The sequence below is a fragment of the Botryllus schlosseri genome, chromosome 2 (genome assembly GCF_051294905.1).
Source record: "Botryllus schlosseri isolate E-star chromosome 2, Bs_hap1, whole genome shotgun sequence".
Taxonomy (NCBI): Eukaryota; Metazoa; Chordata; class Ascidiacea; order Stolidobranchia; family Styelidae; genus Botryllus; species Botryllus schlosseri.
In genome coordinates, this window is record NC_137237.1 from 36,408,134 (window position 1) to 36,435,781 (window position 27,648).

General features: G+C 40.5%; 1 pseudogene across 1 annotated transcript; it reads right to left on the minus strand.

Annotated features, from left to right (window-relative positions):
* Positions 1-11,776: 11,776 nt before the first annotated feature.
* On the minus strand, positions 11,777-22,907 carry LOC145434520 (linear primary-alkylsulfatase-like; annotated as a pseudogene). The gene is made up of 5 exons (XR_013913436.1): positions 22,608-22,907; positions 22,409-22,534; positions 18,646-18,756; positions 18,400-18,579; positions 11,777-13,154 (listed from the first exon to the last, which is right to left on the minus strand). The product of XR_013913436.1 is annotated as a linear primary-alkylsulfatase-like (transcript).
* Positions 22,908-27,648: the final 4,741 nt, after the last annotated feature.

A 27,648-nucleotide genomic window follows, 5' to 3' on the forward strand; every position in this document is an offset into this window, starting at 1 on the left:
CAGATCTGGAAAAGAGAATACGACACTTTTTACAGGCTGCAAAAGTTACCATGGCGAACGTGTAAAAGGGTGAAATTTTAATTTGTACAGAGCAATTTCATTGGGTTGACTAAAAAAAGTCGTTAGTTCGGCCAACATCTCGCGTCAGTCATGGCCTTTTTGGGCATTTTAGTCTGTAAAGGAGGACAAATTACCAAAAGGAAGACAAATCCTTCTAAATGAGGACGTATGATGGTTAGTTGGTTACCCTATAGATAAACACCATTGTTATCGTTGCTGTGTTAATAACATTAGGAATAATAATTTCATGTTCTAGCGCTCTAATTGCATTTATGTGGCACTATGAGTAACACATACTCTGCAAATATCATGCCGGTGGCTCGTTGATGCCCTGGTCTGACAGCAGGTGTTCCTTACTCCGAACCAGTCATTCTAAACCTGTGTAATTTCAAACGACAATGTTATAATCGATCGATGTTCTGTTTCTATAATCCAGTGGTTTTCAAACTATGGTACGCGAGACCTTTTCAGGTCGTACGCGAACGGATCGGCGATTTTTAATTGTATACAGTCTACAATTTTCTGTTCTTTACAGTAAACCACTATAAATATACACATGATGCACAATTACTACAGTTGTGCAGCAATTTCACGATGGTATCATTGAGCCACACTGGATTCACATTGAAGAGGACCAAGCATCCGGTGATATTGGTTAGCTGGGCTACTAGGGCTAACATACTAATGCATCAGTGTAGCAAGGAAGATGCATTATTTTTCCGGCTATCTGGTTAGCATACTAATGCATCAGTACAAGATGGTCGATAAATTTTAACCACGTCTAATACGAAGAATGTTTGCTACTGTGCGCGTGGTTAGTATAGGAAAACCGTTTTTAGCTTGATCATGCACCCCAGCCTGCTGTTAAGATGGCACCTTGATTAATAGAAATGCATAAAAGAAGCATTTAGATCCCCTGCCTTGGCGTGTTAGTGCGAGGAAGGGCTTTCGGTCATTAGGAGGCCATATGGCCACTAGGGTTGTTCAAAAATATTTTTTTTCCAAATTTCACTCGCTTAGTCATAAAATTGTCACGTTGCCTGAAAAAACGATATACACCAGAGTTCAGTCAATTCCGACCAGTAAAGGCCGTGCAATCTTGAATTGTAATTTCGACCATTTTTGAATTCATAGAATTTGCGGTGGCAGATTTCAACACTTCGGTATGACCAAACATCTTGTTCCAGGCCTGTCTGAACCTGAAGTGAGAACTATGCTTTTTTTCACGCGTTTACATCTTGATAAAGGCCTGTGATATAGTTTGGATGATGAAATTGCTAATATATGAAAATTGAATGTGACATGCACTGATAAGCTGGAACTACATTGAGAGAGCCTCGTAAAAACGATAGTGATATAGGCTACATCGCATATGAATACTTTCAGCACTGAAATACTGGACCATAAATGAAAAATAAATTGCCAAGGAGGTAAAATCAGAGGTGGTCAGTAACGAAGTACTTCTACTTCTTCGAAGTACTCAAGTAGTTTTCCTCTACTTCTGGTACTTACTCAAGTAGATCTGAATTTCACTACTTCTACTTCTACTTCATAATATTTTTTGATCTACTTACTTACTTTTCGCTATTTTCGGTTTGTCAAGTAGAAGTAGTTTAATCCTCCAATCAGGAAGATAGCCTGAGAAATTTCGGGGCTGTTTTCACGGAGTATCGACATTTAATTTTCATAAAAGTTGAGTCAAGCCCAGAATTTTTGTCACGCATCGCGCGCAGTGAATACGGAGTAACCAGTATGATTTCACGAAAGTATCGGTGAATATAATTTAGGTAGCGGGTTGGCGTGGTTCCGTTCACCCCGCATTGTCGCCCTTCGTCATATCAAGTATTTCATCACAGTATATAAGGCTTATCATAACGTTTGAAACTGATATTTACTTATCATATTGCAATCAAGCTGTCCATATAGCGTGTCCTAATCTGGAAAAGTGGACTGTGACTTTTTTTAGTTTTAGAGCTGTTTCAGCATACCAACCTTCGAAACTTTCTGGACTAAAGACATTACAGATTACATACATGTTCCGTTTTTAGATTTAGATTTCACTTTCAATTCTCAGTACCATATATTTTGATTTCTAATTTATATCAGTTCTTTTGTCTGGATAACGTACATGTAGAAGTATAGAAAAAAGTGTAGTAATGTCTTCAATTTCCAGAAAAAAGCTACACAATATAGCATTTTACGGTCCACCATATTTTTTATTAACGTTTACTAATCGCACAAAGTGTTTACACCGTATCCAACACAACATCTCCGTATTGCTCTTCGACTAAACTACAGGCCTTATAATATGGGGGAGTGCGCAGTACAATGGTATTTTCTAAAACGTGCTGTTTGAGTAAACAGAGGATAGTATCGCATTTCCATATCAATACTATCATTTTCATCCCATGATGTGGACGAATGCATATCGAAAATTGGAGACCTGCTGGTATGCATCAATATGAATCAAGCTCGTCACATTTCGCATAGCTCAATTTGCACCTTTTTACAATCTATGTGAACGAATTACGATCGTTTTCACAACTACTTACTTACTTGAGTACTTTTAAAGTCAGTCAATTCTACTTCTACTTCAAGTAGTTTTAGGTTGTTCATGGAAGAAGTACTTCTACTCGTACTCGTACAAAGGTAAGTGCTTTTCGGCCTAGTTTTTTAGCACACCTTTCGGAGTCCATGTCAGCTTAAACTTCATCATGTGTTGGTGCATCGTAGCGAGGTAATGACTGACCACGAAATGCCTATTTCTATAAATAATGTGTATTTCTTGGAGAAGGACAGCCAACAAGCAAGTCAGGGAGTCAGCTCGTACTTGTCGTGTCGTCAAATGACACGTCTGGTACTTCAAGTCAAGTCGAACACGTAATGTCACCTCACAAAGTTCTGAATCAGCTAAAAACTTGATTTCTTATTTATTTTATCAACGAACAAGCCTTTAACATATTGCATCTTTAAATTAGGGTATAAAATTGTAATATACCTGGCGGACCGGCAGGAAAGTCGCCACGGACCGGCACCGGTCCGCGGACCGGCGGTTGAGAACCACTGGTTTAGAGAATGAAATTCTAAAATCGCACTATTTTTGAGAAAAGAAATCAAAGATATGGCTAAAGAGCATTCGAGATGGATGTTAATCACTTTAAAATGTTAAGATACTCTGCAATATTTGCTATTTTATAGAAATTTCTGTTTGCAGGGTTGATTTTTGAGGTTTTGATATTTTATGATTTGCAATTGAGAATTTTTTAATATTTTTTAATATAACTCGGAAGTAATTGGGGACTTAAAAATGGTAGCGTTTTTGATGGGTATACAAGGCGGGGTTCACCAAGTATCCGTGGCACCTTTGCCTTTGGCATAGTAGGGCTACCACAGAACACTGCAAAAAGCATATATGGCCAAAACGAAAAGGATTTTTTGTTGGAGAGAAAAACGTGAAGCAAACTTGATTGATTAACCCAAACAAAGTGCTCATGCGTCCCCTTCACATAAAACTTGACCTTATAAAGCAATTTGTGAAAGCATTGGATAAAGGTGGTGACGCATTCCAGTTTCTCCAGAACTTGTTTCCTGAACTATCAGAAGCTAAAGTAGAGGTTGGTGTGTTTATTGGTCTACAAATTAAAAATATTCTCAAGTCGGATGATTTTATCCAAATGCTTAATAATGTTGAAAAGAAGGCTTGTGATAGCTTTAGCTTTGCAGATGTAGTGAATGGATTCTTGGGCAATAATTAGGAATATAACTATGGCGATCTCGTTGCCAATTTGTTGAAGTCGTATGGAAACATGGGGTGCAGAATGTCTATGAAACTACATATGCCTGATGCTTACTTGGACGAGTTCAAAGATATTATGGGAGCTTATATTCAGAAGAACAAGGGAAGCGATTGCATCAAGACATAAAAGATTTTGAGATGAGATACCATGGGCAATATAATGAAAGCATGATGGGAGATTATGTATGGGCCTTAATGCGGGAAAGTAGAGATGTGGAGTACAAAAGAAAATCCCGCAAAACATCCCATTTTAATAATTTTATACTCGAACTGTTTTAGCCTGAAATATTTGTTTAGTTTTGCATTTAACGATGATATTGATTCGAATACAGTTAAGACATTTATGTGCAAATTTCCACGTACCAAATGCCTGTGCTTTGTGATTTGATTTTAATAACAAAAGTTCTAATTCGTTGCCTATTATTATGCTAAGTCGAAATTAACCCTATGCTACACAGAAAAATAGCCAAAAGTTGGTTCTAATTTGCTTTGCGAAAAAGCAATCGATAGCCTACAACTAACGCGTCAGAATATTTGGTAAATACGTTTATAAAATATAACTTCTTAGTCGATGCCAAGCGACTAAAAATAGACCTACAGCGATCAAAGACAGTTTGGTAAATATCCATTTCCTATTGGACTAATCAGTATTACCATGCACATGCACTATATTGCACATACTAGCAAATTAAAAAAATAATCTAATCTAATTTGTAAAAGCTGAAAATTTTCTAGTTGTCCAAGTCTATTATAAACATGCTGATGTGGGCGGGGGAAATAGCGTAGTGGTAACGATAAGCGCCTACTAAGCTGGCGGAACTGGTTCGGTTCCCGTCGGAGGTTTACCTGGGCTCCTCTTTCCCCACCAAAAAAAGCCCAGAGAAAGACCCGAAGAAAGAATGCACTCACGAAGAATGGAAGTAACTAGTAGAAAGGGCCGCGGCTTCAAAAAGATCAAAATTGAAAAGAACTGTGACATCGGGCACTCTAGGCCGAGGTGGATGTTAGAGTAAAGGATCGCTACTGATGCGTGTCGTTCGACATCCTCCTATCTGTTCGTTACATCGCATTGTGTCTTAGCGCATTGTACATTGTGTGTAACTTGTTCAGATAAAAATTATAATCCAACGATTATTGATATTATTATTGATATAGTCTCTGCAGGGAGTTTTTCGAGAACCAAAACTATACCGACAAGATAGCGTAATGGTTAAGCGTCCGACTTCTTGATCGGTAGGTCGTGGGTTCGATTCCCGGCAGGGTCAGACCAAAGACCTGATTAGTAACACTGACCCAAGGGGCGCTGGCGATTTTTAAGGGGGTGGAAACGCTCAGGGGGCGATATGGGGGGCGCTGGGCTCAGGGGGGCGATATGGCGGGTGCTGGAGAAAAATGGCTTCGCAGTAGATGATGTGGTAGTGGGACATATCCTTAATGAGTATGCAGAGCGAATTAAGACCGAAAACTTCGTTATATATAGCCTACAAAAGACACATAGGTTTAATTGTCGATAGGCGCCTAAATGACTGGCACCGAATGTTCCTGTCTTGGCAATCTGAACCTCAGAAGACGAATTCCATCTGCCTGGGAAAAATTAAATGCCAGTGAAGAAATACCAATTTGAAATCGTGTGGGTCTTTTAGTTTAGTGCGATTGGGCGACAAGAATATATAGAACTAGATATACCTGTTAGGCGATTTTATATTTTTTGATATAGCAGACAGGAGGTCACGAAATAACATCATGCAACGAAGTCATACCAACGGGTCCGCCCGCCCGAATATGTTTAATTATTAGTTAGGAGCCCTACATTTTCCAAGACACCTCACAATGTTCCCTCCACGTTTTGACGAGTCTGTGCACACTCACCAACTTACTGCGAAGACCCTTGGACAACAGTGCGTAACGACTAAAAAAAGGTCATAACTTCGGATTTAATGTGAACAACGTAGATTTTCTGTGAGCAGAGACCGTGTCAGCACTGCGCACGTGCGGAGCTTAAAGGGAACATTGCACCTCACTCAGCTCTACCGGTAAATCCGGGAACGTGAGCAGAGTGGACAAGAAATTGATAACAATATATATGCAATTCCCGATCTCATTGACCGATTTTATCATGAATTATCGAAAATTTTCGCGCTAGGCGCTGGCTCCCTGAACTGTGGCCCTTATTTCGTAACAAAAGCGAACGACGTGATCGGGGGGTCGGTTTATCACCCCATGGGAGCCCAAGACACCAGTTTTATTGGGGGGCCTGGCCAATTGCTGTTTCGTTCCTGCGAACGGCCTACAGCTGCTTTCATGACAAAAGCAAACAACGTGATGGGGGGCGGTCGGTTTATCACCCAATGGGAGCCCAAGACCCAAGTTTTTTTCAGGGGGCCGGACGATGTGTCGTTTCGTTCTTTCCAACGGGTATACGCCCGAAGATGTATAATTATTACCTACCGGTGAATCTGTTTACGTGAGCAGGGAGAGAATAAAAATTTATATCAATATATATATGCAATTCCCGATCATATTGACCAATTCAATCAATAATTATTGAAAGTTTTCGCGCTTCGTGCGTCTAGGCCAGAATAGCTGGTTCAGTAAATGGACACCCAACGTAGATTACCAGTATCAGCAAATAGCGGATAGCCGAAGGGGGTCTGGGAGCGAAGCCCCCCCCGGAAGTTTGGTTTATCACCCCATGGGGTGCCCAAGCCAACGTTTTTTTGGGGGCTGGCGAAGTGCTGTTACGGCCCTGGTAACGAATTAATTGTACCTACTGGAACGCCCGAATATGTTTAATTATTAATTACGTGCCCTTTATTTTCCAATACAACAGCTCACTCAGCGCTACTGGTAAATTTGATTACGTGGGCTGAGAGGATAAAAAGTTTATAGCGACATATATATGTAATTACCACCTATTCATTCATGCATTATAGAAAATTTTGGCGCCTAGGGCAACTAGGCCACACAAACTTTGCTGACCATCGAAATCACGCTACGGGGTTATTGGGGCGAAGCCCTCAGAAGCTTGGTTTATCACGCTATGGGTGCGCAAGGCAATCGTTTTTAGGGGGGTTGACGAAGTGCTGTTACGGCCCTCCCTCTTAGTCATTGTCTTTATTACATTCCTTACAATATGAGGTTGGGGGGCGTTGGAGCACGATAATCATTGAAAGGGGGCGCTGGAGGAAAAAAGGTTAAGAACCACTGATCTACACTAACGCCAAATCGGGATATACGAGGATGATGCAAGGAACCGCTATCATGGTCAAAGATATACATAGAGGTAAAGTTATAAATCATCGAATAATGATAGAAAATCGAACCCAATCCATCACAATAAAAGAAAAGGATTGCATAATAACGGTTGTCAATATATATAGCCCTTCAGGGAACAATGCCCAAAAGAAACGAGACAAACTAAGATACTACTCACAGCTGGAATTGGAACTAGAAAAGATAGATACGTCAATCATATTAAGGGGTGACTTTAATCTAATTCTAGAAAGTAAAGACTCTAAAAGAAAAGAAAGAATCTACGAAACAGCTGAAGCAAATCAACTAAGAAAAGTCATTAATGAAAATAAACTCATGGATGCGTATAGACATAAATACCCAACAGCTGACACATATACGCATTTTGGCCGCACGAACAATGCCAAGAGATTTGATAGAATATATGTGACCGAAGAACTCTACGAGCATGTGAAACGTGCAGGGCATGAAAATAACAATGTAGCAGACCCCGCGAGCCCGTATATCGAGATTATTTTCGATGATACTGCGTCTAGCAGAGGGGCTACGTGGAAATGCAACAACGCGCTGCTGGCGGAGAAGAGCTACATACAAGTAATTACTAATCTAATTGACACGAGAGAGGCAAGCGTCGATGACGCAGTAGACTTACAACAATGGTGGGACAGCACCAAAAACGCGATCGCGAAAACTAGCAAAAACTACGGGACACGCGAAAGAATCACGAGAGCTAAGGAAACCAATCTCGAAACCACCAGAAACCGAATGAGGATCATAACGAAATACGATAATTTTGAAGGTGAAGGCAATATTCGGGAATTTTGGTCGCGACTAAAAGTCAGAAGAAAGATGATAAAACTAAACCAACTCGAGAAAAGAAACGGGGTAGTAACTGAGGACAAAACTGAAAGAAGTAATGAAATTTGCCACTTCTATACAGAACTGTGGGCAAAAAAGAACGCAATATCAGACCAGCGACAAGATGAGATCCTCGCCGATTACAATCCAGGCGAAAATCTAGAGCTCGAAATCATTGCAAAATTCGATACGATCACCAGAGAAGAAATATGGCTAACACTGAACACCATGAATAAAGAAAAGGTACCCGGCCAAGACGGACTGACAGTAGAGTTCTATATAAAGTTCTGGGAAAAGATAAGCAGAAGATTATATCAGGTGATTAATACCGCACTTCTCTTTGCAAAATTTCCAGGAAGCTGGGATCGAGCAAGAGTTACGCTAATCCACAAAGGTCTCGACAAAAAAGAGATTCGAAACTGGAGACCAATCACTCTGCTGCACATCGATTATAAGATCTTCGCAAAAATACTAAACAGGAGACTACTAAACGAACTAGGGGACAGGATCGGAAGATCACAAAAGGCCGCGATCCCAGGGCGAAAGATGGACGACATCCATAGCAACGTGAGTGCGATTACGAGATATTACAATGAAAAACAAAGCGAAGGATACATCCTGACAATTGACTACAAGAAAGCATTTGACCAAATCAACCATGATATGATGTTTAAAATAATAGCTAAACTCAAAATATCGAATCCCATTCAAAAAGCCCTTCAAAAGATATATGAACATCCTACGGTCCAAATAGAAACCAATGGCACGATGGCGCCACAAATTATGCTGGGAAGAGGCATACGGCAAGGATGCCCATTGCCCATTAAGCATGACCCTCTATGCGATATGTGCAGACCCCATAGCGAAATGCATAAAAGCGAACCCGCGGATCAACGGCATAAAAATCGGGAGTTTTGAGCAAAAATAGATCAATTCGCCGACGACACCACGTATTACGTAACCAACCTAGAATCTATTAACAATATTCTCATCGAGCATAACAGATTACAAGAGGCAACGGGGCAAGAAATCAACCCGACGAAAACGGCAGTTCTCCCGCTGAATCCGAAATCGAAGAGGATAATAGAGAAAACAAGACGCAACGACAAATCTCGTACTAACATAACGATACTAGGAATAAGGTATGGAGAGAATGCACAAAACCTAAACTACGAAAATTTAATCAAAAGAATCCGAAGAAACGTAAGCCAAATTAAAGGGCAACGATTAAGCTGGATCGGGAAAATAAAAGCAACGAAAGCGATGATTGCACCAAAGATAACATACACAGCTTATGCATCGCCGCTAACTGCCGAACAAGTACGAGAGATACAGGGAGAACTATTTCGAATTCTCTGGGCGCCGGAAAAGATCGAAGCAAAAAGCCGGAGTACTCTTATAAAAGAAAGAAAACACGGAGGTATAGGAATGATTGATATAGTGACCCTTATCAAGGCAAAAAGATTCAAACGAGCCCAAATTCTAAGTATAATAACAGAACCGGAGCAAATATGGCATCAAGAAGCAATATGTAACATGGGCACTAGTATAAAAAATATTAACCCAGCGTTATATCATAATAATATGCCACACAGGTACAAGCCAACGAAGAGCTATACGGAAGAAATCACAACATAAAGCAACATAATAGCCGAATGCGAGGATCCTGAAAGAATCCCGCAAAGAGAAGTTTATGAAATATTGCTAAATACCGTAACCGAGTCCAACCAAGAAATGCAGCACTGGAAGGAAATATGGCTAACATCCTCGGCCATAACTAAATATATTAATAACCAAGAAAGAGAAATATCATACCGAATAGTAACCGAAGCTATATTTACAGGATCAAGAATGAAAAAGGCAAAATGGACCCACAGGAAAAATATGTCAAATAAAAGCCAATGCAAACTATGCGGGATAGAGAATGACACGATGAAGCACATGTATGTAGAATGCCAAACATACAAAGAAATCTTTTATTTTATCAGGAAAGAACTCGAAGAAAGAGTCGGAGCAGACATCGATATAACCGAGGAACAAGCATACAAAAACACATACTCCGGTCCACACTGGGAAATCCACCACAGTGGCATATACGAGTGCAAAATGCGAAATATGGAGATTCAAAAGACATATGGACATTATCAATCAATACGCAACGGCCGAAGAAATAAGCGATCTCAAGGAAACAATAAAAAAGAAAGTTAAATCAAAGATCCAAGGACTGTGATGAAAAACGCCATACCGACCCGACGCGCGCGAATACAGTAATACCAAATATTAATACAGAATCGCCATAAAAATATATATACCTACAATGGTCTACCGCTTAAGATAAGATACATACATATCTTACAAGCACTTATGTATTTTCTTTTCATGTTATGTTACTTTTCGATAATACTGCACTTTGAAATAAAAGCACCAAAAGAAGAGTGAGAGGGTACTAGAATGAAAGTAGAAAACAAAGTAACTTACCTCTAGGAAATATATTAGCACGAGGAATTAGGCTTAAAAAGATAAACTCAAATGTTGTTGTTGTATTGATTTAAAAATATTCATTTCATTTTCTGGTGTGCCCAAATTTCATTCGTGTTGCGCTATGGGTCACGCCTGTTCTGGTATGTATGCCTACTATGTGGCAGCAGGATATTTATAGTAGCGAGGCCTCGAATTTGTAACTTCCTATTTTGTGTCAGCCTGCCTCGGCGTGCAGAGCATTTTGCGATGAAACGCAGGTATGCTTTGATATAGTCTCCGCACTCCGCAGTCTGACTTTTACAAACTACTGGATTTTTAGAATGCGCTACTAGAACTATAGAACTACTCACTCTTTACCGTCCTCCACTAGAACTAGACCTGCTCACTTTTTAAAACTAGCTACTATAACTATTACTAGAACTGATGACCTTCAAAAATCCACAACTTACTAACTACAACAAAACTATTTAGATCAGTGGTTCTTGACCGTTGTTTTTTGTCGAGCCCCAGGAGTTCCCGGCATACAATGTACACATTAGATCTGTTGGATAATCCCGACTGTGCGAAAAATTATCGAGACGACAGATTTCGCGTCATCGGATGGGGCCGCTCACACTTTCATTTGTGTGCCTTGGAGTCGACCTCAATCAAAATACATCAACCCAAGCTTTGTCAACAAAAGGATTTCGTGTACCATCTTAAAATAGTAGGCTACATTAAACGCTTCCTTATTTGAGATTTCATTTAATGCTGGTGACGTCATATTTCGAGATACGATTGATTGTTGATATACAATGTTCTTTCCAATTCTCTACTAGTCGCTGACGATTACCGCTGACGAGTGTCAGCCAAAAATATTCTCGGGTTCATTTCAATATGAATATACTATTCCATTAAGCAATTGGTATCGCACTGTTGCATAAGACCCAAGAATACGATGGCGCTTTATTTTCCAAGCCGAACCCCCGAATTTCTAAATTGACAAAACAAGGAAGAGCAGAATTCAGACTGATTTACGATAAATATCGATTGTAATGTTTGCGTTTGGCATTTCTAGTTTTTCGGCAACTAATAATTTTCAATGTACATCTAGAGCTACTCCCTTTTCAAAATCTGCAACTAGAACTGGAATTACGCGAATAAAAACGTTAGCAGGTTTACATTCAACGAACTAAATTGGCAGTTTTCTCAAGTCTGTCCATAACAGCTGTTATTGTGCCGATGCTTGGCAACCACATAAGGTCTTTCACTGATAACATTTCACTGGCTCGTTGATGTGCTTGAATGGCAACGAGTGTTTTTACATCAAAATCAGTCATGGTAAATCCGTTTTAATTCAGAACGATGTTATTGTATTTCTAATCAATCAAAACATCGCGGAAAAGGAGAGGTATACTTTATCGTGCGTGCATTCATCATAAATTTGCGGAGGGTGCGATAATAATATTTGACGATATGAAATCATATTCTAATAATTATGCTGGATATTACTTTGAACTTGGAATTTACGGTGAATTAACCGGGTCGAAGCAACCCAAGAACTCTTTGTAAACGTTGACATTTCCTTTCATCACTTTCACGGTACCCAGGGTTAATTCAGTGTCGAAGTCGAGCTCTTCAGCGAATATGCTTTTGAGGGTGCTTGAGTCAGACTTGAGGTGAACGTTCTCCGCGAAGTCGGAATCCGGGTCATTTATGACGTCACACACACTGTTGTGCAATGTCACCGCGCAATCTTCGTCGTCGTAAAACGAAAACCGCATCCCATATGTCTTGTGCTGACAAACCAGGCCGTTCACTTTCGCGCACAGCATTCCGAAAACCCGATCCATGGTGGATGTGTTGATGACGTACGCCCGTGCTGATTTTGTTCGCTGGATGTCAAGGTTGAACTGAGTCTCCATAGCGTTGGTTAGGTAATAGTTCCGACCATTCGGACTGACTTTCTCGACGCCAATCGCTGTTAAAGCGCTTATCTTTATCTGCCGGGCGACAAACGTGAAGTTTTCGTTGATTCCATCCATGGCGAGTATGGCATCAGCCAGTTCAAGCGCCCATTTATCGTCGTCAGTGAGGTATTTTCCGGTCAGCAGATAGTGGTCGTGTGAGTTTTGGTGCGATATTTGGGCTTCCTGTAGCATTACTTCGACAGCGCTTGCTTTTTTCTGTCTCTGTGCGTACGCCACCAGTCGTACCATACGCGCGGCGTGCTTATCATCAGTCATGGGATCCAAATCTCTCGGATTACCGCTGAACCAACCGAGATAATTCGCAAACACTCCACGAACAGACCAGTGTACTGTACCGTAATGTTCCTGCAGGAAGTCGTTCGAAGCGAGAGTATCTGGGAGCTTGACTTGGTCAACTATTTGAGTCGGGTAATAACCCTTGTTCAATAGCCGAAGGGTCTGATCATGAACGTATTTGATGCCGTCTCGGTACACCTGTAGCGCGTCAGATACGGCAGTCTCTCCCGATAGCGGCTGCGTGTGGGACATCACAAGGTGCTGAGGTTTAAGATTGCGAATAGCCTCGATGCTTCTGTACCATCTTCTGCTGTTTCTGGCCGGGCTTCCGCGGATAGCGTAAAGGTTCGGGAATGTTTTGTAAACGTTGTCGCCAGGCAACGCGGCTTTTTCCTTCGGCAGCCACACCGTTATCTGATCGTCAGTCTCGCCGGGAGTGTATATCAGTTCCACTTCGATCCCTGAATGTAGTATCGATAATCGATATTTGCACCAAATGCCGAATTTTCAATAGCTGTTTGAAATATGCTATGCTTGGATGTGGGTTGCGGCAAACGGGTATAGTTAGATTCCGATGCTATGTTTTGTCTCAGCCGTACGAGATAGCCTAATGGTAGAGCACTATACCGCCCGGCTGACCAACTGGGCGTAAAACTGGTATGCGTTGGGCGCTCAGCATTCCACGATAGCCGAGGGAAGAGAAGAATGGTAGTGTAGACTGTAAGACCTTATCTGTAGGTAGTAGGGTGGAATGAAAAAAATAAAAATTTGAATTTCAAAAAGTGCCTTTGATATTTGGTCCCCAATCTCAAATGAATTACTTCTATCATAATTTTAGGTTCCTGCACCCTCTAGTGGCCGTGCAATTTCACCGAACGAGCCGTAAATAGCTAATTTTGCCGCAACTTGATATACGCTTATGCTAGAAAGCTAGTTTTGGGCTTAAAAGCTGCGGAAGCAACATGTTTCTATCTCACTTCCATAGAACTTTGTCTTGAAAATGTACAGAAAAAAATTGACAAGGTAATTGTTATGTTCGTGCATTTTACGTGGGTATCGTTTGTTTCTTACTTGTCTAGGATTAGTAATAACCGCCAATCATTATTTCCTCGTGTGTCGTGCTTTGTATTTATACCCTGCGTTCTGTTGTCTACTGGTCTTTCGTTTAACTGAACTCTGGATAGAGTCGCCTGTCTTAAAGTTATTCTGCTGTATAATATACTGATTTCATATTACAACCTCGTCGTATGAGTTATTGTTGAAACAAGATCAAGAACATAACACTAATCATTGAATTTCTAGGCCGCCATTAAAATATCGGTTGGTTTTACCAAGTTAGCAATGCCAATTTGCATGTTACAATTTGTTACGTTGCTGCTTTAACAACAAAATCTTGTTTGGCAGACCTGCGAGTTGATTTAAATATCAACCTAGCATAATTTTGATGAGGAAAAGAGAATGATTGAACTTTCATAATATTGCAGCATCACAAACGTTTGTCATGAACTTGGTGGAACGCGTATCTTCTTTTTCAACTCTACAGCAAACGATAGGTCTAGATTGTTCAAAAAGTGAATCAGTTGCAGTAAATCAGCTATATAATTCATTCATACCTCATACCTGTATGTTTTGTTGAAAATTACGATTTTCGTATCAATTGAAAAATTGGTTAACTGGGTTATATATTATACATATTGAACAAGCTGCTGTACTCATCCTTGGAATATTCTGGAACTTTGATAGTCAACCTTAAGTCTCCCAGTAGGAGTGATGATAACTCATTTTTAAAGCGTTCTGGTTTCTGGTGTATCTTGGAGTTGATCATGATCATATAATACTCTGGTATATTGGTTTCAAAACTGACTTCTCCATGTACACATTGTACAAGGTCATAGGCCGCTGGCTGCATGAATAGATCGCTGCATTATACTCTGCTATGTGTTTGAATTGAACTGATATTGTCTAGTATAAGTACAGATTCGGAATTTCATCATGTTCGACTTATAGCATAGTGTCGTTTATCATATGTAAAGTACTTGACATAATGTTATCAAGTAAAAGATCCACGTCTGTTGTTGCTTGCAAGAGTTGCACAGTGGAGAAACTTTTTAAAGTGTTGTTGGTTTTCCTTCTGGAATACTCCCAACTAAAAGACAAGTGATTGAGGGTATGCTCAACTTTGATCACTTTAGTTGTGATCAAACAACTGTCTTCAACCGTCTTTTAGCAAGGAGTATTCCAGAAGGAAAACCATCAATACTTTGAAAAGTTTATCCACAGCTCAACTTATTGCAAGCACCGACTGACTTGGATCTTTTTCCTGTTAACATTATGTCAAATACTTGTACATATGATAAACCACAATCGGCTATAAGTCGAACATGATAAAATTCTGAATCTGTACATCTTCCAGACAATATCAGTTCAATACACACACATAGCAGAGTATATTACAGCGACCTGTTAATACAGCCAGCATTATATGATACTACACATGGAGGAGTCAGTTTTAACACCATTATACCAGAGTATTATATGATCAACTCCAAGATACACCAGAAACCAGAACACTATCAAATTAAGTTATCATCACTCCTACTTGGAGACTTGAGGTTGACTCTCAAAGTTCCAAAATATCCCAAAGATGAGTACAACTGCTTGTATAATATGTATAATATATAAAACAGCTTACCAATGTCTCACTTGATATCAAAGTCGTCATTTTCAACAAAACATACAGGTATTAGGTACATATAAATTATATAGCTGATTTACTGTAACTGATTCACTTTTTGAACAATCTAGGCTAGGCCTATCGTTTGTTTTAGAGTTGAACATGAACAGGAAGATACCATTTTTACCAAGTTCATATCATAAAGGTTTGTGATGATGTAATATGATGAAAGTTCGTGATGTAAATTCAATCATTCTCTATACTAATCAAAATTATGCTAGGTTGATTTATAAATCAACTCGTAGATCCTCCAAACAAGATTTTGTTGTTAAAGCAGCAATGTAATAAATTGTAACATGCAAATTGGCATTGCACACTTGGTAAAACCAACCGACATTTTATTGGCGGCCTAAAAATCAATAATTTGCTTGTAACTTTTTTTCTGTACATTTTCAAGACAAAATTTTATGGAAGTGAGATAGAAACATGTTGCTTCCGCAGCTTTTAAGCCCAAAACTAGCATTCTAGCATAAGTGGGTATCAAGATATCGCAAAATTAGTAATTTTCGGCTCGTTTGGTAAAATTGCACGGCCACTAGAGGGTGCAGGAACCTGAAATTATAATAGAAGTAATTCATTCAAGATTTGGGACCAAATATCAAAGGCACTTTTGGAAATTCAAATTTTTCTTTTTTTCACTCCACCCTAGTAGGTAGGGTTGCCATATTTTGAGATCCGAAAAAGAGGGCACTTTTTACGAGTTACATACGATATAATAGCGGACGAGAAAACGGGTATTTTGGAAATTTGTAGGTAAAATATTATTGGGTTAACTTGAAAAAGGTCATTTTTGCAACCGAAAGACCCTTTCCCCACGTAAAATGGTTGAAGTGGACCTTCCTTTTTAGTCAGCCATGCCGGAATCTTTTTAGTTGTCCATGTACACCGTACACTGTGTACACTCTGTACAGTGTACACCAGGGGTGGGCAATTATTTTCGTCCGCGGGCCAAATGAGGAAAATAAATACGTTGGCGGGCCAAGTCAATAAATTTAGCTATATTCTTCAGCTTTGTTTCTAAATTACATTGTTAATAAATGCTGCTCGGTGAATGTATCGATATTAGGTAATGAGAAAGTGACGGTTAATTAAAAAATATCCACTAGCTGTCATGATTAGAAAATCTTTTAAACATGATACATTTTCGCTCTCTTTAAACCCCATATCCACGTTCTTCTATTGAGACTCTAAAACAGTGGTTCTCAAACATTTTTAGGCACGCCTCGCTTTATGATAGTGAGCAACTTCCCGCTCTCATAAAGTCGGCAGCTGAGACCCGAATACGGACGCATGCAAGAGAAAGAGTGAAAGAGTTAATGCGCTGATTGAAAGTCGCCCAACGAGGAAGCATGATGTTGAAGATACTGACTCTACGATGATACTGAACTGTACCTATATGTGTGTCGTGACGCACAAGGCCTAAACGGCGATAAGCGTCACTGTAATACCCGTGTAATAATAATAATAATAATAACTTCCCGCTAACTTATCAATTATCACAAAATATTAAAAAGTGTAACCAGAATGCTAGCAAACCTAACAGATAGTTTGATGACATGGAAGATTATGGCTGTTGATGAGAGAATTGTGAAATATCAAAGTCGGACAATACTCAGAGCAACAACTATAATCTGGACGTATATCACGCGGGGCGCGAAAAATTTTTTCACTAAACTTCGGCTTCGCGCCACCTTTCTGATGCTCTCACGTTTCCCAGTTCGAGATCCACACTACTGAAATGTATATGCAATTGTACAAAGCTTATTTTCTTGGTTGCTGCCTTCCGAGCAATGTGCAGGTTAAATAGTCTTTATGTTGAGCGAAGCCTGCAGTTTTTCTGAACTTCGCCCTCGCTTGACCGAGTGTTTCGTGCTTTTGTCATAAGACTGACTTTAATTGAAATCCTTAATCTCGGCAACATGATCGGCAAAAACTGAAAGGATGGGTTTACCCCTGACTCCAGTATGCGAATATTTAGTGCTTTAAATTCTAAACCTAAACCTTATTTGAATTTCAGTTTTCGGTTTTTCTTGGCATGACCGTTAATCCTTTATGGGTGATAGATATGACGTTGACGAGTCATATAATAATCGCGATTCGCGAGCACTAATCGACTTGTTTCACGAATTAGGGATTTGGAAACGTATCACGTCACAATTTGAGAAACACCGTATAATGCGTATTGTGACAATGTCAACAAGGAAGGTTTGCACTAAACTATATGGAGAGAGTGATTTCTTGCGACTTCAATTGCTACTCATACTTTGCCACGTTGCCTTTGTTTTGAATCTGGATTGCCGGCGTACTCGTGGCAATGAACAGGCTTCAGAGTAAACGAATTTCCTGTTCATTTGATACAGCCTATGACTTTAGTCATTCAAAAAGCAAGTTTTATGTTTTGAATTCCAGCAACCTTTCGCGGGCCGCATAGAATAGCTTCGCGGGCCGCACTTTGCCCAGGTCTGGTGTACACTGAGCAATCGTTCTCGAAGCTATAAGGAGAACGAATTGCGAAAAAGGAGGACAGGTCCTTCTAAAGGTGGACGTATGGTAACCGTACCTATAGGTGCTATCGAATATCCATCATCAAAGTATACCTCGATGGGCCGGATCTTTCTCTATCACATGCTAGTACAAAACTAATATACTATAAGCCTACATTTTAAAATAAAAAGGAAAATGTATTGAAACATTTTCAGTTGGCACTATGCGGGGAAATCGTCATCAAATGAAGAATTAAAAAAACTTTACAATAACTTCAGCTCATGCAACTTATATGGTCACGTTATAAAAATAATCACGGCATAAAACGCAGAGTAACGCAGGTGTGGGATGTCCGATTATAAAGTGGACATTCGTACTGATGATTTATGAGAAAACAATCTTCGAGTCTGCCGTCACCGACACTCAACGAGAGATGTAACGATGTCATGGACGGAATACACCTAGATTTAGGACATCAAAAGACTTACCGGATATCATGTAGGTGGCACGGTTTTCAAATGTAATTGTCGGAATGGTAATTGCGAGATTAGCATTGGTATTCAACGCGAGAAACGGACCCAATCCACTTCCAGTCACGGGAGTTTGCTGTGGTAAAATAGCTCCCACCTGTCTCAGCCCTCTTTTGAAGCCGATCTCGTATGTGTCGCCTAGAAATGAATAGCCGTGGAGCATATGTTCAAGGAGCCTACATTCGAAAGGAAACGAGTATTTACTGAATCCAAACATCAGTTCTTTGGTAATCACATGTGAGTAGACCTCAATGGTAGTGTTCGGGTGCACCTTTTTCTCCTCTTGAATCAATGCGGTCGTTCCGGTGATATGATCTGCAAATATTCTACCTATCAGTTCAAGGCTGTGGAGAGGCAATCATTTTTTAAGAGTACTGGGGAACTTCATCCAGGGAACGCTCTAAAATCTGTCCATCCATCTAAAGGCAATTTCATCACTACCCTTTATACCAGAGGTCTCGAACACGTGGCCCGATGCGGTCCGCGTCGAAATTTCAGATTTCATAATATCCCGAAAGCTTTAATGGTGGCATGATGCATCTGTCTTCCCTGCACATAGGGTCATTTCATCGTTACTAGGCTACATTTCACAGACACACACACACCATTTCCGTAGCGAATTAAATACGGTATTACGCGATTCACGGATGAGGTAGGTTTGGTAAGAGCGACATCAATACTTATCTATTTATATTTATTGGCTTACCACGCCGCGAAATCCCAAATAACAATGTTATGAAACGCCGGGGTGCATTTATTTTCGCGCCCCACGGGAGAAATTTTCGAAGTATTCAAACGATTTTCTTCAATATTACTGGTACCGCACTCTTAACGAAAAGAGTGTGTATTTCCTCCCGTATATTACCCCTGATATACGGGTGTGGACAATGGACATACACCGATGACTCACGAGACCTGATCCTCTCAGACTTATGACGATTTATAAATCGAGTTCAACATTTTAATCCAAATTATGCATGCAAACAGGTACGCTCGAAGGTCTGCACGCAGTAGGGCGGGGCATGGACTGGAGTCGGATTGGATATCTGGCCGGATTTTCTTATTTTCGGCCGGAGCTGGTTCGGAGCCGGACCAGTACATTTTACGAAGAATAGGATAACCTGACCCTCTTCCACCATCTAATCAATAGATAAAGTGAAACGTGCATGGAAACAAACCCCATGCAAGTCCAAGTTGGCATAATTACTTCTACTTTGAATTGATCTTTGAGTTTTAAAATTTCCTTTTTTAAAATTTCTTTTCGAACAGGATCACGGTCATTTCTAGAATCCGCCCTAGGAGTCGGACCAGAGCTTTAAAAACAGATTCTGAGTAGGACCAGAGAATTTGTCGATCCACTCAGCACTGGCACGTAGACACGATAGATTTAGGGGCGCGATATTATTTTGAGTTAGGCTCTGTTTTCACGCACAACCCTTGGCCCTTTGGGTGTGAATGGACACTCGCTGCTACTTGGATATACGTGATCTGATATACCAGTAAAGCTATGGACGTCTGTCGCTACTCAATAAATTAGGAATCACAAGTCCATTCGAGTCCATTCTTTTTCTGTGCGGATGGCATTTGTACCGCAAGGCTCAGATTACAGAGACCGAAGTAATCATCTCCGGCAATTTCTGAGCCTGGGCATATTAACATTGAAAGCGCCAACCGAATTGTGCTGCTCATTTTCTGACAAGGTTTTATCGCTGTCAATCTATCTGGGAGACCACTTCGCTGGTACCTAGTCCGGCCCTACAGAAACGTGATCATCTCAAAGGCCATTTTTAAGGTTTGGTTTGAGTGACCGCTAAGTAGTTTTAAGAGACCGCTAGTGTTTCATTTAAATACCAAAAATAGCGATATTTGTATAATAGTCTATTCTAAATTTCTATCGCAAACTGTATATCGAGGGTCGCCAACCTTTTCGAAACCAAGAGCTACTTTTTGGGTACTGATTAATACGACGTGGTACCAGTTACTCCCGCCGTTTATCCGTGCTCAGTTGGATTCCTTTACTTGGACATTCAGAGCACAGGGCAGGGTATCCGTCTCTTACCACGAACAGAAAACTCTCACTCACCGGGACTCACACCAGCTTCTCTGGGCCCAGCAGTTGCGTTGCCTCACTGCGCGACGAAGCGCCATTATCCGAGTCGAGACTCCGGAATATTAACCAGATTATTGTTAAGTAGGATTACCATATTTTGAAATCGGGAAAACATTTTTTCAAACTTTTTAAACTTAGGATACCGGAAGAAAATCTTGAAAAAATGGTAATTTCTTCCCAATTAGTGGTCGGTTGACTAAAAAAGGTCATCTTTCACGCTCAGCGCCCGAAATACAGTTTTTCTTCCACATTTTCAGCTGGTTGACTAAAAAAAAGATTAACTTTCCGGCTCAGGTCCCGAAATAGCCGCCGGAGCGTTAGTCCAGTGCTGATTTACTGTATCTCGGTCAAATTTTGCCATATATTGAACAAAAATCGCAAAAAAGAGGACAAAATCTTAAAAAGGAGGACATCTAGGCATCCTCGGAGGACATTTTCAAAAACCAAAGAAAAGGAGACAAATCCTCCTAAAGCTAACCCTACCGTTAAGCATCCGCGTGGGCGAAGAGGAGCAACGCCCCGATCGGAAACTGCGCTCCTATGTCGACTGACCCATATTAAACTGATCCTCATATGGAACCCTTCTCCGCTTCGACTTTCAAATCTCTCATTTTAATATTTGCTACTGCGGCCGCGGGCTACTAATCTGGTCCTCGCGGGCTACCGGTAGCCCTCGGGCACCACGTTCGTGACCCCTGCTTTATATAATGCCAAAAATATTCTCCCACCTAAGAGAAGCTTCGGTTAAGTTACTTCAAAACCAATTGCTAAAACTAAACGTCGTGTTGAGTAAATGCGTTTATGACATCATAAGCTTCATAATATTAGGATTAAGTCAGAGAGGAGTCCAGAAGGAATAGAATTAATTCGGATGTAGGTTTCGCAAGATACAAGAGTTATTACGTTATTTCTGATTTCTAAGGTTACTTTAGGACAAACGTTAATCTCTAAAGATACGGCACAAACCTAGGCATCTAAACTACGTATAATCAACGAACGTAAAATCATTTATTCGACAAGGCACAGCGATTGTGAAAGTGACCAAACAGCGTGTCCAACAAGGCCGCCAGACATGTTTGCCGCACAATCACAAAAAGTGTGCTTGTTGGCTTCTGCTTGTTATGTTTCCACATGTAAAAATCGATCATTAGGCGCCATAACCAGAAATAAACATTGACGAGAATCAAAGGCCCACGTTTTTGTGAACAACTCTTTAATTCAGCTGTTAGCTGTACCTCCATTTATTCTTTTTCCGGACGTGAACAATTGATCGTAGGCTATTTTCGTATTATCGACAAGACATAGCAAGAAACAACTATACGTCTACTGTAGTTGCAAGTCCAAATTCTGAGAGAGCGCTGGAGAAATTTTGGGACCTTTTCGGTCCTCCAAAATACCTTTAAAACACTGTCAAAGGCCACAGGCGTTCCTGCGAACATTGAACATACCGTTCTCTCACAATTGCGAATACAGTCAGACTCAAGTGTAAATTCTGCTTATTCGTTTTCGGGAGGTGGTACCCACATCGAAACCAAGAAAACCCAGCGACCTTAAATCACGCGTGGTGCGAAGAAAAATATCAAGTTGAATACATCTGTAATAAGATTCTGTTAATTTTTGTGAGGTTCAGACAACTTTCGAAATTTCTGGCGTCCCTTTCCCTCTCTCCCTACTACAGCATCCGCAACCCATTGGTATTGCAGCGGTGGAACATAATAGCACTGCGCCAATTGCGCCTAGATTATGTAGTCAAAACGACATTACGCGGAAAATATCACGAAATATCGGGAACTATAGTTTAGTCAGATTGGAGCAAATTTTAAACTCACAAGGAAATCAGATTTCTAGAGCGTTTACCTGTATGGAAGTGAGTGAATACAATTGCAACCACTGGTTTCATCGTTATTTTGCGGAATTCCACCATTATGCTCTTCATGCTCTCCCCACTTTCCGTTGTGTCGACGATGATCACTCCATCATCGCCTACGAATGTAAAAAGAATGATAGCCCGATTCAACCAGAATCAAATTCACACTTTACACAGTTTCATACAAACCTTCGATCATGATGCTGTTGGCCAACGCCCATCCTATAGCGACGTAGATATTGTCATCGACTTTGACGACTTCCTTCGTGAGAAACTCCCTCTTGGTGTATTCGACCAATTTCTTCGATGATTCGGTGACGTCGCTCGATTTGGATAACGGCTCGGTGATGTAGTCGAATCCTGTATCCTTATCCCCATGATGCCATCCACCTTTGCCTACCATCACCGAGACATACCCCAAACGGTCACAACAGCCGTTGTTAAACCTATCGTGAGATACGTTGTCTTTTGCATTATTGCTTTTATTAGAATAACCTCGAAGACTTAATGCTATACCCTGTATATCGGGTGAACTATGATCATAATGCGTGAGCGGCGCATACTTATATAATATTCAGTAGCTCCATGTATTTGTATTAAATATATTGACTCTGTTCATCAACTCAGTCTGTCGTCATGGTCACACGGGAAATACAATAATACACATGTCAAATTGATGGGGTGAAGATAATGAAATTTATACGTTTGTGAGCGCAATGAAGTTTTTTCCAGAAAAGAAATATGGGTGTGTGTCCCGTGTCGATAACCTGCAACAATCCATCTCGCTTTCATGAACAATGAACATCAATATGGGAGGGGGGGATGTTAACGACCATGCGCAATTGAGTGTATTGCGATCGCGACATACGATATTCTGCACGCGTCTGCCGAATTGCAAATGCAACGTGCCTTCAACAAACCGAAAGTCAAATTATTTATGATAATTATAACTGGTGCATATTCACATAATCCGGGAGCCCAAAAGAAAATGGCGAGATTGATGTAAACTTTGAAAATTTCACTAACCAAGTCAAATTGTTATTCATATGCAATACATCAACAAAGAAATGCGGTAGATGAAGAATCGACACGGGTTGCAGAGGTGTAGATAATTGAAAATGAAGAATCGAAATTACAGAAATCATGCTGCGATTTTCGAGTACAAGTGTAATTCATTATTAATATTACTGTTATTGTTACGGGAGGTCAAGAGCCCCACTCAACTAATACATATGATTTATGGTATGATACGCCCTTCTTGGCCGTCATTGGTTGTAGTTAATTAGGCCTGATCACTAGTCGAATTGACACTGTTGTTGTACGCAATCGAAACCCCGTCCATCTGAAATGCCAATTCTGTCTGCAGTATACTATTTGTAATCTCACATAGATACGCAATTGCGATCGCGCTGTTACGTCTCGACCGAACAATACGATAAGACATTCCTAGGTGAAGCCTCGCATTTCTGAACAGTAGGAGTCATTGATTTGCGATTAAGTATCATTACTTTTTTGTGCTGAGTGAAAACTATATTTCAGTGATTTGTTCTTTTGATATCCGGTTGATGCACAGCTCATTTCATGATCCAGTATTATCTTGTAATGTATTGAATCTGTGAGTATAGGTATTAGGTGGTTGATTTTTTTATTTTATGATTCAACGAAAATTTGGGGTTCCGCGAAGGCATGTAGAATTGTAGATTAGCATAAGTGTTGTGCAGATGGATAATGGTCAAGAGCCACTGTTTTATGGTGTGTCAAGTTCAATTGAAGAAGATATGTCTCAATAGGTTTCAAGCACTTGTATCCAGCTATATGCGAAAATATATGCTCGTTAGCAACAAGTGGCTGGCTGGATGCATTTCAACAGTATTTTCCGACAGATGTGAAAAATGAACATCAATTCGGAAAATGTTAACAAGGCACCGTTTAGCATCCGATGTGTACTATTGCACCGTGACTAATGGGTATAATCCTAAAATATAGCTACGCGTCTGCCGCATTGTGGAGCTTGCCAACGTTTAAAGCTAAGCTTAGGCTACTCGAGTGCATGCGGAATTAAAAAATAGTTTGCGGAGATCGACCAAGCAATCTGTAGGATGGAATAACGTTTTGGTATAACATCATATATCATGCGACACATCGGCACACCTGAGCATGTGGGTTAAATTACAGGTTAAGAGTGGGTTAGGGTTGAATTTAGGCCTGGGTTAGGGCAATGCTTGGGGTTAGGATATATAGCGGTTAATTTCAGGGTGATGTTTCGGGTTAGGGTTAGTTTTGGGCTCATAAAGTTACATGCTGAAGGGACGCATGCTAAAATGTCCCATGGTCAACTGTCGTTTTCCATTGTGTCGCATGCTCAAATTGCTCATATGTCGGCAACCCATTTCAGTTTCTTCCCTCATTCTGATTTGGTGACGGGTGTACGTATATTGTACAACTAAGAACTAGCCTACTTGTCTCCAAACTCGTGTTGTAGCATTTTGTATGCTGAAAGTACGCGGAAGCACTCTACTAACTGTTATCATGATCGAAATCAGACCAAACAGCAAATACTATTACATAACATTTTTTTGGCAAATTTGGAGTGACAGAGAAACATATATGGGCTCAGTAAGATGGCTGATGCCAGTATTGTTGGCTATTTATTATGTCTAGTTTAAAATTCCAAATGCCCATAAAATATCGTTACGGCGACGGTGAGTCGCGTAAGGCACGAAGATAAATTTCCAAGTTGAATAAATTTGCTACCAAGTACTCAGTTTTATGTTTATTTACAATGTATTATCAAGACTCCTATTAAATGAAGTGACGGGGGGAATATCGCGAACTGCGCACAGGAAACTGATTGATGAATGTTTGAAGAATGTCAAATATTGTGAAAAGTAACTAATAGCAATAGTATAGTATGAGTGAAGTTGTACAATATTAATGAGATGTATTTCCATGCATATTTGTAATCGAAATTGCTTAATCGAAGTAACGACACACGAGGAACTGTCTATGTATGTAATCTGTATAGGCTACTGTGAACGTGGTCCGATAGCGCGATTCATTCGTGGGACTACAATAATATGTTACCAACTGCCCATAGTCACAAATAAAGTGGCGTAGCCTACATGTAATGTAACTTCCGGAACATGAGTGGATGCTAGGAATGTGTATTTGGATATCTAGTACTTCGCATTTACAGACGGAGGACGAAAAACAGTAAACAAAATGCTCTTTTATAATTTGAAGACAAGTGCTACCGTTAGTAAAAATAGCTCTTATGAGTCAATATTATCCGTTTACAACACACTCTTACTTGGGTCTATAAACTTGGAATTGAAGAGGATAAATCGTAAACGAATATCTTATGCAATTTCAATTCTTGAGCACCGACTTACATGATAAAATCGTCGAAGGTGGGTCGTGAAACTTTCGACTTTACGAGCACCATCACGTGTTCACCTGAAGCAGACGTTCTCAGTCGTGATTTGTTCTCAATTTGGCACAGTATTTGCGGATTCGGGAAATGGAAAATTCGCCTATCAAACAACATATAATGATGGGTTAACCGGGGGTGTCAAACTCAAATTGCGTCGCGGGCCGGGTTCAAGCCTTCAAATCGCTCGCGGGCCGGACCAGTCAACTGATTCCAAAATGTTTCCTCGTGCTCTTGCTTTTCACTTGAATACCTTGAAAGCATATATAGATGGTACGCGGATCATAGGATTTTAAAGTATAGCAAGTCGCAAAACCTCTATTCGCGAACAATGGAATTGGCAAAAATACGATGATGGTCAGTTGAATACAGTTAAGAACTGCTGAAACAGTGGCGTTAACGAAGATATAAGTTGCCATATCCTATGCTCCCTTTGATTTAGTCGTGGTCTGGCATTAGCCCTGCGTATGGGTTGCGAGGAATACAACAAATTTAATTGAAAACGCGGACGTTGGAGTTTGGTTTATTATTAATAAACCGCGAGTTCGGTTTCTCTCAAGTCTGGGGATATATTGGGTCGAAATTGACACAGCGGTGCGACCATAAATCTTTTAATTATATATTTATGCAACCAATCTATTCTCCCTGTCCACGACGGTTCCGCATTGGCGTTTTCGCTTCTGTGAATAACTACCTTCTTGGTCCATATTTGTATCAAACTACGGACTTGGTGTGCACTTTTTGCCTTCTTGAAATTGGATGTTGATTTCACCGACTTGTTATTATGTAACTAGAGTGAAACCACAGCGATGTAGTCGGGAAATGGGATTATGAACATGGAAGTATTTCCTGCAAAATATCTCAACATTTGTTACAAATGTGCTGGAAAATATATAAAAATAATTCAATCTACTCAGAATTGCATCGCGGGCCGGATGCGGCCAGCTGGCCGTATGTTTGACACCCCTGGGTTAAACAGTGGTCTTTAGCTATATATATGTTTAAATGCTTTCCGTAAAAATTCAACCCCTATTGAAGCGAGGCTCGCGAAACGTTTTCGTTGGGCCCGTGACAGCCTGGTGAAAATGTTTACCTTTTTTAAGCCAACATCTAAGCTAACATGAAAAACATACGAAATTCATCGTATCCATCGCAAGCGAACTTGGTGATTTATTTTTCGTCAGCAGCTACCCGAACGGTACAAACACGGCAGATTTAGCGCAATGTTTCCAAAACGGAAAGTGGCGTCCTAATTCCTTTTGATTTAGTTGTTTTCTAACCAGTGTTAAATAATTGATACGGAAGTAGCCCGCGATGCTTTACCAAAGTGTAATGCGGTCCGCATTCGACATAGTTTGGGCACATCTAAATATTGTATTGTATTAATCGGCACGACACAGTGGAGCTTATCGCCTTTCAAGGCCTTGTGCTCCACGACATGAATTTCATAAAGTTCATTGGTCTTTTGCTTTTTGTCTTGTTGGGAACGTCTTTTTCATTCTCTCTCGCAGTCATCATCATTGTCTCTCGCTCCCATGCGTCCCCATCGTGAGTAGTATAGTAGATCGCTCGCATGACGCGCTTTTTTGCATGGGGTAGTATAGGGCCCGCTCACACGGTGCCTCGAAACTCGTATTGGTGACCCCACCCTTTTGACCCCCCCTTCCGCTGGTGACCTGCCATGCGTTCTTATGGGATCTCTGGTGACCCCACCCTTTCAGGTATAGGGCTCGCTCATGACCTGCCGTGAAAACTCGTGTTGGTGACTCCACCCTTTTCGAGTCCCTATCGCTGATGACC